Source organism: Carassius gibelio, chromosome A21, assembly GCF_023724105.1.
Source record: "Carassius gibelio isolate Cgi1373 ecotype wild population from Czech Republic chromosome A21, carGib1.2-hapl.c, whole genome shotgun sequence".
Lineage (NCBI taxonomy): Eukaryota > Metazoa > Chordata > Actinopteri > Cypriniformes > Cyprinidae > Carassius > Carassius gibelio.
The window spans coordinates 5,404,826-5,417,962 of NC_068391.1; the positions used below are offsets into that span (position 1 = coordinate 5,404,826).

At 35.5% G+C, this 13,137-nt stretch overlaps 1 protein-coding gene across 1 annotated transcript in view; it reads right to left on the reverse strand.

The window, feature by feature from the left end:
- The window catches only part of LOC127941785 (rho GTPase-activating protein 24), a 90,223-nt gene extending 81,644 nt beyond the window's left edge, over positions 1–8,579 (reverse strand). Inside the window, exon 1 of the mRNA XM_052537182.1 lies at positions 8,161–8,579. The gene's annotated coding sequence lies outside the window, so the exon portion shown is untranslated. The remainder of the gene's footprint in view (positions 1–8,160) is intronic.
- Between the last annotated feature and the right edge of the window lie 4,558 nt (positions 8,580–13,137).

Genomic DNA, 13,137 nt, shown 5'->3' on the forward strand with positions numbered 1-13,137 from the left:
TTATACAAAAAAATAGTAATCATACATGTTCAGTAAACATACTATCAAAAATGTGAGTGTTCAGTTTCCTCTCTGATACTGACTCAACTACAGCAGTCTGCAGCTGTATATTTGTTTATTTCTTAGTATATCACTGGAATCCAATGCTGACTATCTCACACTCTTTGACCTCGGGACTGTGAATGTGTGTTTGTCTGTGGGAAAATGAAAACAATGTCCATTAACAGGGAAATGCATACAAGAAAATCTCCAGAGGGAACAAAATCCCATGTTCCATCCCATGTACCACACATAAGATGGTCAGGCAATCTCTCAAAGAACTGAGACTCAGATCAGAACACACTGATCTCCAACCTAATGAAAATCTACAACTTTACTATCTGTAAGTAGGCTATATGGCAAACAATAGACCTTAGTCAGAACAGTGCCATATTTATTGTATTATTATTTTTTTTAAGGAATGAAAACTAATCTGTTCAATGGACTGTGCTGTTGTATAACAACATATTTAATTCACATTAAATTTAATATGATGTCTAACCTGACCAGCACCTCCTCATTATCATGGTTACATCAATGTAAATGTATGGTAACTACAACAAACTATGGTATTTTTAGTAAATATAGTTAAAAATTGCTCCTGAAAAACATATATCAAGAATAACAAATATTTTTGGTGTTTTAGTGGCATTTTATTATAATGTGAGTGATATGCATGCAAAAATGCAATGCAAAAATATTCTGAAAATCTTCTAAAAAAAAAAAATTCCACTCTATTCTTTTCTCAAAATCTGCAAAACATCTGCAAGGTCTAAGATTACCATGTACTCCTTCCAAAACACTTCCAGACAATTGAAGACCACACTTCTGAAACCCCACAAGTCTGTTCTCATCTCCATCAATGATTTGAGCTTGGATTCATTTTTCAGAGACACTCAAGCTCCTTTTTTTCCATTTTAGATTGACTTTTGTCAAACAACCCATGAAGAAAACCAATTATGAGTGAGGTGTGCTGCAAACAGCTTTAAATTAAAGCATCTGCTAAATGATAACTAACTGTACATTCACAGATCAATTAAATTCTCTAACCAGAACATCATGCTTCTGCTAACAAGTACAATCTCCTGACTGTTCTCTGCACAACCTGCAGTGTGACTGTGAAAGTTTTTTCTACATTAACATGCAGATCCAGTCATTCACTGCAGTGAAACCTCAGCCAATGACTCACACACTTTATTAATCGCTCCTGATCAATCTTAGAGAACAAATAAACGTTTTAAAGCACCCATTTGGAATGAGTAAACAATGGATGGTTTATTTAGCGGAAAGACCACTGGCTTTCATTACAATGGACAGAAAAGTTAAAGTATGCCTGCCAACATTGATCACGAAAAACAGAAAGATCCCAGTATTATGTTGAGAAATGTATGTCAATGCTTGTTCCCTGGCACACGGATGAAGAAAACATCCTGTGCAATTTTCTGTAACAGACAACTCAATCAGATATAATGGATTACTTGACAAAAAGACTTTCCCTGCAAGGACTTGGAGATGCAGGCGATTGGTGATTTTAATCCAATCTGAAATTGAACCGACCTGTGTTTCTAACACAAGAAACTGATGAAGCCAATCACATACAGTATGTTTTGGGTATCCTGTGACAAATCGATGCGATTGGCACATATTATATTTTTATTATAACCTCTTTTGGAACTAAAGGTAATTTTAATGTGGATGTGAAACTACATGATGCACATTCATTCATATATTTGCCAACTTTCTGAGATAAATAACTCTTGGATATTCAAGCTGTTTTGCTGGTTGTGCTGTCATTCAGTTGTCTACACTGTAAAAATTACTTAGATGTTAAATAAGACAAAGATCACTGGAGTGTTTTACAAGAAAATATTAGTTTTTTTCTATGTCAAAATTTTGTATTAACTCAGTGTTACTTGCCATTTCTTTGTAATTTATTGTGAAATTCACTAGCAGTTTCTAAGTGAAAATTGCTTCTATTTTTCATATCTTAACTTTAAATATCTTGCTCAGCAAGATTTTCTTAAAAACACTGCAATGACAAAGTTTATGCTAGTGTATCCTATGCAACATACAAAACATATTATTTGTGGTCTGATACATTTTGGAAATGGAAAAAGACCTTAAATGCTGTAATTTAAGATCTCTCTCTTATACCTGTTAGCTGAATTTAGCATCTGCTCACTCTTAACACTCTTTGCTTGCTTAGCACGTTTACTCTGCACATGGGAATGTGACAGAGCTGAGCACACAGAGTCTGCCTTAATGTTTGACATGGCTTTGTTTGGCTCTTATATTCCTGGGAACCCCTTTCTCCAGCGCAAAAAAAAAAAAAATATATATATATATATATTTTTTTTTTTTTTTTTGCGCTGGAGAAGGGGTTCCCAGGAATATAAGAGCCAAACAAAGCAAGAGACACCTAGGAAACGATTTTAGGCATTAATAAAACAAGCTGGATGGTTGAAAAATTAACATTTAATTAGGTTCTAAAAACTATCAATCAAGATCAAATCTAGTTTAAATAGCACCCAATTTGATCAAATATTTATGTTAAGTTAATAATTTTAGCATCGCTATTGAACACTGAAAGAGTATTAGGGGTTTACCAGGGGTATACGAAATTTCCATATACATTTTTATTTATATATATATATATATATATATATATATATATATATTTATATATATATATATATATTTTTTTTTTTTTTTTTTTTTTGTAACAATGTAAAAGTCAATTAAATGCATCCTTGTGAATAAAAGTATTAATTTATTTAAAAATGTTCTTTTTAACTTTCATCAAAGTATCCAAAAAATATATCAGTTTTCAGATTTTTTTTTTTCAACATTAATTATAATAAGAAATGTTTCTTGAGCAGCAAATCAGCATTTCAGAATGATTTCTGCTGGATCATGTGACACTGAAAACTGGAGTAAAGACTATATAGAAATTATATTTTAAAATATATTGTAATATTGTAAAATAATATTTCCCAAGAATAACATTTTATTGTATTTAGTCAAACAAATGCAGCCTTGATGAGCACATACTGTTCTTTTAAAAACATTTTTAAAAATCTTAACGACCCCAAGCTTTTGAATGATAGTGTGTAAAGGAACCAGAATATTATTGAAACTTGAAAATGGGCAAAGAAACCCCCTAGAAAGCTCCTAGCATCACCCTAGGCCCCGAGACCCACTTGTTTTAGCACACCTGAACCAGATCCATCAACTAGCAATCTGATCCCTTGTGAACAGAGCTTCAACTAAATAACAGCCACTGTTTTGCTAAACCAGAACTACAGAGAAACCCCACAAAACATTGATTATTAAAGGAGCATTAAGATGGAAAAGTTGCATTAATCTGCCATTTTCAGTCGCCCCAAAGGGCAGTAAATCCCTTGAGTGGTCATGCATTCTTTATATCGGCTCTTTGTGTTTCTGTGAGTAAGTGAATTAAAGCAGGCACAGTGCAGGCTTTACCTCAGCCATCTGTCTGTCTGTCTGCACTTCAGTCTGACAGCTGCTGCTCACTTCTGTCTATGGCTCCTGACAGCTAATGCAGTCTGCTAATGCTGGTGGCCACTTTCAGCCCAACTGACCGTGAAACACAATGCTCCTGTACCAGACCAGAGAGCATTGGAGATATTGATGTTTGAAAAGACAAACAGACAGTAGAGTGGAGAGGGAATTATGTATTTTGTGCATGTCAGGCTGCATGCCAAGATTGTAGCACAGAAAATAATAGGAATGAAATGCATATGGATTAAGCAACTCCAGAATTCATTGTAAATGAGCTTAGTGGACAAAAAACTTCAGGATTCCTCAGCAGGCACATATCAGTGTGTTGTTCTGAAGAGAACCTGCCGGGTGTGAGAGACATCTTTCTGCCAGTGTGCATGTACACAGTCAGGTAAAGGTCAGGTTTTGACTGTCACTGCTGTTTGACTGACACACGAGGCATATGAATTAGGTGAGGATGATGTGCTAAGAGCTTTCTGTTTCCTTTCATCTTGTAATGTTTTAGAAGAATTTGCAAAAGTAGAAATGGTTCCACTTCCTATTTCTGTTCTCAGCTTAGCCAACTACATTGTTTCATTTCAGTAATTTCAAAAGATCTAAAGGTGAATGGCAACAGAAAGCCCTTATGAGATCATACTCAATTAATTCATTTGGAATTGTCATAAGGACTGGCTTTCTGTTTCCTTTCAAGTTTAGATGTTTCAGAAGAATTAGCAAAAGTAGAAATGGTCCCATTACCTAGTTCTATTTTTGACTTCTCAGCTTTAGTGTGTCAGAAATTCAAAAGTTTGAGGTCAGTAAGTTTTGTTTACTTTTTTTATTGTTTATTTTTTTTAACAAGAAAGCATTCAATTGATCAAAAATTGACATTAATGACATTAATAATGATATGATTACAAACGATTTGTTGGGGGGGGGGGGGGGAGAAAATGCTCTGTATGATTTCTGAAGCATCATGTGACTGGAAAAATGTATTTTTCAGATAAATGCATACGTTCCAGTACAATGAAAATAGATGAGGAATACAGCCATCAAGCTCCAAAACAGACAATGAAGTACCATTAAAGCTGTCAATATGAGTAATTCACTGAAATGTTTAATGGACTATATTTTTCATTGCCTAAGTATTGATATACAAGATTTTATAGCCCCTTTATGGCACATAAATTGGATATTGGAACTTGACTGGCACAATCCCCCTCCACTTTCATTGTACAGTTAATTAATTGTGTAAAACTCAGAAGTGAAGAAGTTTTCAAATTGACATTAGGTTAAGTTTAATATGACAGAAATGTGTGGTTGAAGTACACTAACAAATGAAAAAGGTCATACTGCATATCTGCCTCACTGTCACAAGTCAGATTCGAACTAAAAAAAGGCCACATGTAAGGTTCTCAAGTTATTAAAACACTCCTCTTGCGGAATCTTGCTTACATCTATGCAAAACCATGCAAGTATGCATATGACTGTCTGACTCAGCCGGGGAAATTTTAGCAGAAGTGGCTGGTAAGTCAACGGGCGTTGGCCTCGAAACACCTCACTGGCTTTTTTTCCTATGAATAAGGGAAACAGAGTTGCTAAAAGCAGAAAGTCTGGAAGCCAACTGTTAATTTAAGGATCATTAGGATGATGGTAAGACTGTAGCCACCTTCAGATTGGGATGGCTTTGGCTGAGTCCTTTCTCTAATTTGGCAGAATGACTGACTCCACTTCAATGGAGCGCCTGACTACCTCTTTGTTTGGACTGTTTAGACAAGTTAGACCGTATTCTTAATCTCCATACCTTCACAACTAGATGAGAAACTTTTGCCAAACCTAGAACTTTGCAGGCCATAATTCAAGACAGTTGTTTTCCATAGTGCCTCCATGAAGAAATGATGGCACAGCATATGCGCTTGACAACAGCACTGTTCCTCAACATTGCATAATTAAATTGAATAACACAAACATGTATTTTTATATTTTTTATTGTAAGCAAATAAGACTGGGCAACCAGAAGAATACGATTTCATTATGAATTTCTTCCAGGTTGAAATGGTACATGCCATGAAAGTCACATTTATTTATTACTGCATTCCTCTTGTAGAATGTTAGGAGGAACAAAACTGACAAAAGAACTGAAAACTGGGAACTCCAAACTTTGGATGTCCGCCACAAACAAAGCTAAAACCTTGAATGCGCTACTCTTGAATGGAAAAGGAGTTCTACTGAGCTATTTTAACACTTTTCCTTCTTCATACTGTCAAATCAATAGATGCAGAAATCTGAAACTAGCCTTGGTTCTTTTAAAATGGCGAATGTGCGACTGACTACAACAATCTTCAACATCACTCCTTTATCAATTGATGAACTACTGTTGCCAGAATTGCTTGCAAATCTACACAAATATATATTTTAATAAATATGTTTAGTTAATATGACAAGCAGAAAAATACACTCCAAAACAAAGGTTCCAAAAGGGTGTTTTCACATTTTCCATTTTGGGATGTTCAATTGGATTAGGCTGATGGATGATGGCATTGTCCATTGCTGATGATGGCTTACAGACATCACTATTTTCAGCCGATAAACTGTAGACATTGTCCGATGCCAATCTGGTAGACATCACCAAAGCTTATTCTCCAAAGAACCTTTCAGTGAACAGTTCTTAAAAGAGCCATTTTTTTTTCTAAGTGTGAAGAATATTTTGAATAACCTAAAGAACTGTTATCCACTGTAAAGAACCTTTTGTTAAAGATTCTTGATGGAACCACAGATGCCAATAAAGAACCTTATTTTTAAGATTGAATAGCTACAAAAGTGATGCAACTGTTTTGCTCTGGTTGCCTCCAAACACCACTGCAGTCAGCGAGCTGCACACAATGCTTGAACGAGACAGACACAGACATGCCCACATCACAAACACAATCACAGCAGTGGGTCACGAAGAGTTTGATGGGGGAAAATGAAAGGATATCAGTCCTCTAAATAGCCACAGTGATGTCAATCTCTCCATACTGGTAAATAACGTCCCTCCATTTACGTTAAAGCACTATGATGTGTGGTAATGAGGTTAGGAGATTGGACAAGGGTTAGGACCTCCAGAATGTTTTGAATATGTTACCCTTTAAAAAGGCATATCACAAGCGAGACACCATTAAAATCTCAACTGTTTCTCCTAGCTAACAAAAATAAATATTTAAAAACACACTGAAATTCAGCATAACCCATTCTGTTTGTGAGTTATCGCAGAACAGTGCGTTCCCATCTTTTCCAGATAGCATCATTTTCTAACAGCGTCAGTGAGCTAGCTGACAGATTGTTGCTCATTCCTGCCTTTTCCTTTCATTAGTTTCTATCTGCATCTCCATCTACCTCTCCCCCTCTGCCGCTCTCCTCCCCACCTCCTTTAACTCAATATAAACCTCAAATTGACTCCAGAAACGGCTGAGTTAATTCAGTGTGAGCAGAGTTTATTAGTTAACTAAATGCTTCTCTGCCCACAGAGAAGAAATATAACAAATTAGAGCTATTTATAATCTCAATGGTTGTAGATAGGAATGGGAATAAAAGAAAAGCAAATGGCTTAAATGCCCTGGTTTTTAAATGCCTCCTGAGGAAAAAGGCCCCAGTAATCTCATTTGTGTCTCCTTCAGAGTTTCATTGGAGATCTCAATCTCAAACTGCGCTCAGGTTTGCCAAAGTCAGCAATCATAAGAAGAGATTTCAGCACGAACTCAAGAATGTTCATCTAAATATCCCAAGCTGAAATAGTCACATTTATTTATTACGCTATGCTCTTATTTTATGTCAACAAACATGTTTTTATTTCTCCTTAAGAATATGAGGAGAAACATCTGAGACAAAGTACTTCAAACGGAGAACTCCAACCTCTTTGTGTCCACCACAACAAAGCTAAAATAAAAAAATGCTGTACTTTTGAATGGAAAAGGAGAACATCTGAGCTATTTTTAACACTTCTTCTTCTTCAAATTGACAAATCAAGTAGACAACAGCTGTAGAAATATGAAACGTGCTTTGTCGAACAGTGAGGTCTATGGAACTTATCAGAAAGGCTTGTTTAAATACACTGTACATAGGCAGTTGTGATAAAATAACACACATTCCATCTCGACAAATTATACATACATATATATATATATATATATATATATATATATATATATATATATATATATATATATATATATTACTTATTGAATGATTATTAAAATGTATAATTTGTACATGTTAATAATCATTTAATACGTATCTTTCAATAAGATCATTCAATAAGTATATTTTTTAAATAATCAAATATTATAAAAAAAAAAAAAAAATTTAGACTTTTAGAGCAATATGCTGCTTTAAACCCAGATAGATAGATAAATAAAAAAGAGGCAAATAAAATCATACACACAGACACTGATTATGGTTAATTATGTGTTTCTGTGGCTATGACACACACATAGACAAAATCTCTGGCGCTGGATGACCTTTACATTACAGTCTAGGAAAAAGCCAATGCACGCGCGCGTCTCACAACAGCAGAATAACCACATACACGCAGCCAACTTGTCATTAGCAAAATCCAAATGACTGTAAACAGACTATTGTTACCTTAAAAACTGCTATCCAGAGAACATCCACAGAAAAAAAAATCCAATAAAACCCAAAACACATCCAGAGCGTGACTCAGACCGGTACAGCATTCACTGTGATCCAAGAATCAATCCCGAGCGTGACTCTGTCCAATACAAGTGCATTACTGAGTCAAACAGCCCGGGAAAAAGTCTATAGCTGCAACCGTAAAATCGAAAAGCTCCATGGGGCAGCAGTGAACCGACAGCAGTAGAGCTGTCATAAACTTTTCCCCTCACTGCTCACACCATCTGCATTGGGGTCTCTGGGGGGAAAACGACAGCCTCCGTTTGCTCTCAGGACGGCCACGGGGGGCGTACACACATTTGAGACAGTCCTCACACACTACAAGAGCCCTACAGATACACACACGGACAAAGACTGCGACCTCAGAGGGAGAGGGAGCGCGAGAGAGATCGCGTGAGCGTGTTTGAGGAAGTGTTTCGAGAGGAGTCACTCACGAACAAACTCCCTGATCGGTTCAGAATCACACACTCGCAGTTACAGTCCTCACTGCCCCGTCTGACAGCTAAAACGCTCAATGGTAGTGTCTTTCTTGGATTTTAAGTTCTCTATTGTATTCGAAGTGTTTTCATAGGCTTTTGGTCTAGAAATGTCTGCACCTGCATTACAGAGTCGTTCACATGCAGCTCACGCAGGTGTTAAACTTTGCCTAATGGACTTTCTTCATCGCTGGCAAATGATGGATGGATTTGCGATTTTATCCACTTAAGCCAGCAACTGTTTTTCCTCTGTGTGATATAAAAATGCGATATAAAATCTGAGGCGCGCAAGTTAACTGTTCTAAATCGACGTTTGACCGAAACAACAACAAAAATCATAAAGCAAAAATAAAAAGCAAAAAAAAAAAAAAAAAAACCTTACAAATAATAATAATAATAATAAGAAGAAATATATATATATATATATATATATATATATATATATATATATATATATATATATATATATATATATATATATATATATATATATGTGTGTGTATGTATGTATGTATGTATGTATGTATATTGTATGAATGATTTCAAACATTCAAAAAAAAAAAAGCATCTTAAGTATGATTTAGCATCATGAAAATAATATCAGTGTGCAGGAAAAAATGTTTTGAGGTTAAAATTTAACCTGGGCATTTATCTATTCATTCAGTTCGCCCAGTTCGCAAACAGTTCTTTAATAAAAAAGTATTTGGGCTCTGTCAGATTTTATTTTGACTGAATCTGATCAAAGCTGACTCTAAATTGCTTTGGTTGAGTTAAAGTATAGAAATGTTCCAGAAAAGTCCCTACAGTCTATGACTAAACGCGACTTCTTTAGTATTCCAGCTGAATCAGGGCTTGATCTGTCTGTCATGTAGTGGCACTTCAAACAGACGTCTAACTTCAGACACCCAACTGCATTCCTGAGCATCGCTTTTCATGACATCCTTATCAAAACATCAAACATATTGTGGCAACAGGGTCCACAATGATTAAACGTGTCTTCGGGATAAGAATGTAGCTATGCAAAATTAAGTGCTGCTGTAATCCAAGACGGGAAAACAATGTCAGTGTTGAAAATAACGTAAAAGCGAGGTTAAATCAAGTGCCATGTAAGAAAGAAGATTATCTTTAAATTAAACCCAGTGGCCAAATATTGTGTGGACAGAAAGTGTGTTTGTAAGATTGGAGGGAACATGAGAGAGAAATGATATGATGGTCAACTGGAAACTGAATGTTGGTTGATGCTCTTGTCTGATTCTTTTGATCAATTTTCTGTACATTACAAGCACATAAAAGTGGACATGCTTCAATTCTAGAAACTTAAAATGCTTCTGTTTATCAGGACAGGATGCTTTTCTTTAGCTTGAGCTGGCTGTTTAAACTGTAGTGTTTTCTCATTACTTTCAACAAAATTGCTTTGACAAAATTACAGTTTCAAGTGGATGGAGTCAGGCAGGAGGAGAGAGACGTGTGTGAAGGAGAGTGAGGGTTTGACGACTGTTGCAGACATTATTACTGCTGGTGTGAGTTGTTGAGTTTCTGCAGCTTTGAGACTGATGGCTGCCTTTGTACAACTGTAATAGTCACTCAGCCCATCATCTTTACACAGGACTTGCATACTGAATGTACCATAAACATGAATATGCATTGAAAAAATTCAATATGAAGTAGGGAAGACTTTTGAATATGCTTTATCTTAAGTCTTTGTATAGAAACGGTCTGAATTTGGATCCAAAGGAATCTGAATCTGGACCTCAGTCTTGATCTGAGTTTGAAACTGAATATAGTTTTGGGTGTGGAGCGGAATCTAGATTAAAATGGGAAATTGAAAGTGAATCTGGATCTGAACATAGTTTTGGATTGGGTTTTTGACTGATCTAGGTGTAGGTTTAGAAGTGTATTTAAATCTGAATTTGTGTCTGAACATAGATTTGGATCTTTGTGGGGGTCTGGATCTGGGTCTAGATTTGAATTAGAATTTGGATCTGAATAAAATCTGACTCTAGGCAGGCCTTTGAATGTAGTTTTGGATCTGGGAGTAGATTTAAATATAGGTTGGAATCTGGATCTGAACATAGTTTTGCACCTGGGTCTGGGTGTATATTTAAATGTGGATTTGAATTTGGTTTGGGGTCTGTAACTGGATCTAGATCTAATGTGGATATGTGCTTGAATCTGGATCTGAATGAAATCTGATTGATGTCAGGCTTTGACATCAATTGATGTCATTGATGTCAAATATAGTTTTGGACCTGGACCTGGGTGTAGATTTAGATACGGTATGGATTTTAATCTGGTTTTGGATATGTAATGATGCAAGAAATAATAATAATAATAGGAAATAATAAAGTTCCTATTATTTTTCTTTTTATTATTAGTGTTGTTTACATACGACTATAAATTGCTGTGCTACTTTAAAAGTAAAACAGCATATTAAAAATTTAAGCATCTAGAAAACCTTGTTTATTACATCAGTATAAATACCCTTTATGAATACTCTACCTCATAAACATTTAGTTGCAATTATAACTCTGACCTGCTTTTATGGCCCATTGGGAATCTAACTACATCAGCTCTAACCTATTAAAAACTAACTTTAACTTATTTTGGAGCTGTTTATTCTGGGCTGATGCCTCAAATGGTAATGCGGTGTGATACTGTAAAAACTCACTGGTTGAGTCAGTTTATGTTACAATGACCTTAATGTATGATAAAAAGTATAAATATCCATATTATGATTGCAGCAATTAAATATATTAACCTTTTTCTGTATCCAGATGGAGATCTGGCCTGTTTCATTGGCGCTGTGTGCCGTCCGCTCATGAGGTTCCAGATCTCTGTGTCATAATTAATCACTGTGGTTACATTGGGCAGCCATGCTAGATGGAGTGCAGAAGTCACCCACTGTGCAACAGCTGTTGATAGTCTATTTCCCACAATGCACAAGGAGAGACAGAGGTCACAGGCTTACTGGGATCATCAAACTGTTGCCGTGGTGACCGACCATTGGAAAGTCTGACTCATGATGGAAGGTTTGCATTTTTGAACTTTCAAAGCACAAAGATTCATTATTTATTGAACACCATTTGTACTCATTAGACTATTGGATATATTAAGAGCAACTCAATTTTGACATCGAGTCTCTGGGGTGCCCTCTAGTGTAATGAAAAATCTGACTCCATAAATAAAAATTGTTAAAAAAGCAAAACATGTACTCATACTTAGGTCATCCAAGATGTAGATGGTTTCTTCAAGGGAAAAGATTTTGAGAAATGTAGCATAAAATTTGCTGACCAAGCGAATCCTCTGCAGTGAATGGGTGGTGTCAGAATGAGTCCATGGAAGCAAATATATACAGTGTAATAAAATAAACAATTAAATGTGTATTTTGGACATTTTCTTTCCACTAGTTACTATGATATGGAAGAAAAATAACCTTAAAATGAGCCTTTTGACTACAAATAAGTGAGCTAAAGAACTTGGATTTTCTTTGAATTCATCTATCAAGCCATTAATAAGTTTGTTCTCCCTGTGGTGCACTCATAAAGATATCCCATGGGTCTCTTCTACTCACTGAGCTGATATATATATATATATATATATATATATATATATATATATATATATATATATATATATATATATATATATATATATATATGCATACATAAGCCTTCAGAGAGAGCACTTCACCAGGCTCATTTGAGGTGGGTGATGTGTCTAGAACAGTTAGTAAGGTTCGATCTCCTCCCTGTGTTTGTGGACGGATAGGGGAAGGCAGGCAAATGCAGGTCATGTTTGTTCAGGGCATGTGTCTTTGTAATTGGGCGTTAAAATAATAGATGCTTTCAGGCATAAAAGACCAACAGCTGGGCTGACTTAAAATATATTATGGCAGTATTTAACAGTATTCCAGATATCAGCAAATAAATACATAGCCATAATTAGTTTTAAATTAGTAAAATTGTGTTTTATTGCAAAACTTGTGTTAGGAAACATTTGTGTGCGTACTGAAATCCCTCTTATTTATTGTGTTGAATTTTTTTGAATTAATTAAATCTCTCCTTCTTTTATTCCAATCCAATTGGTAATTTAACATTCTACATTTAATAACTTATAAATGTATTTATTAAATTCTGAAATGTACATAGACATTTAGACAGATAATTTTACAGAGGAAAACTCCTGATCAGAGGCTATGATGTCCAAGTCTGAGTGTATGATTTTTCCCTGTATCTTGAAAAAGTTTTTCCTTCTCAAAAATGAGACCTTGTTGATGTAGACCCATAAGCATCTGTTCCACCAGCTGTAAACATCACAAATCGTGTTGCTATTCCCAAGTGCAAATTTCTTGCAGCATGTACGTGTCTGTCTGAAGATTTGTCCTCCATTTCTCACAGACTCTGAGCCCCAGGGCACTAACCTTACTGTCAATGCGATGGGACGGTCACTGATG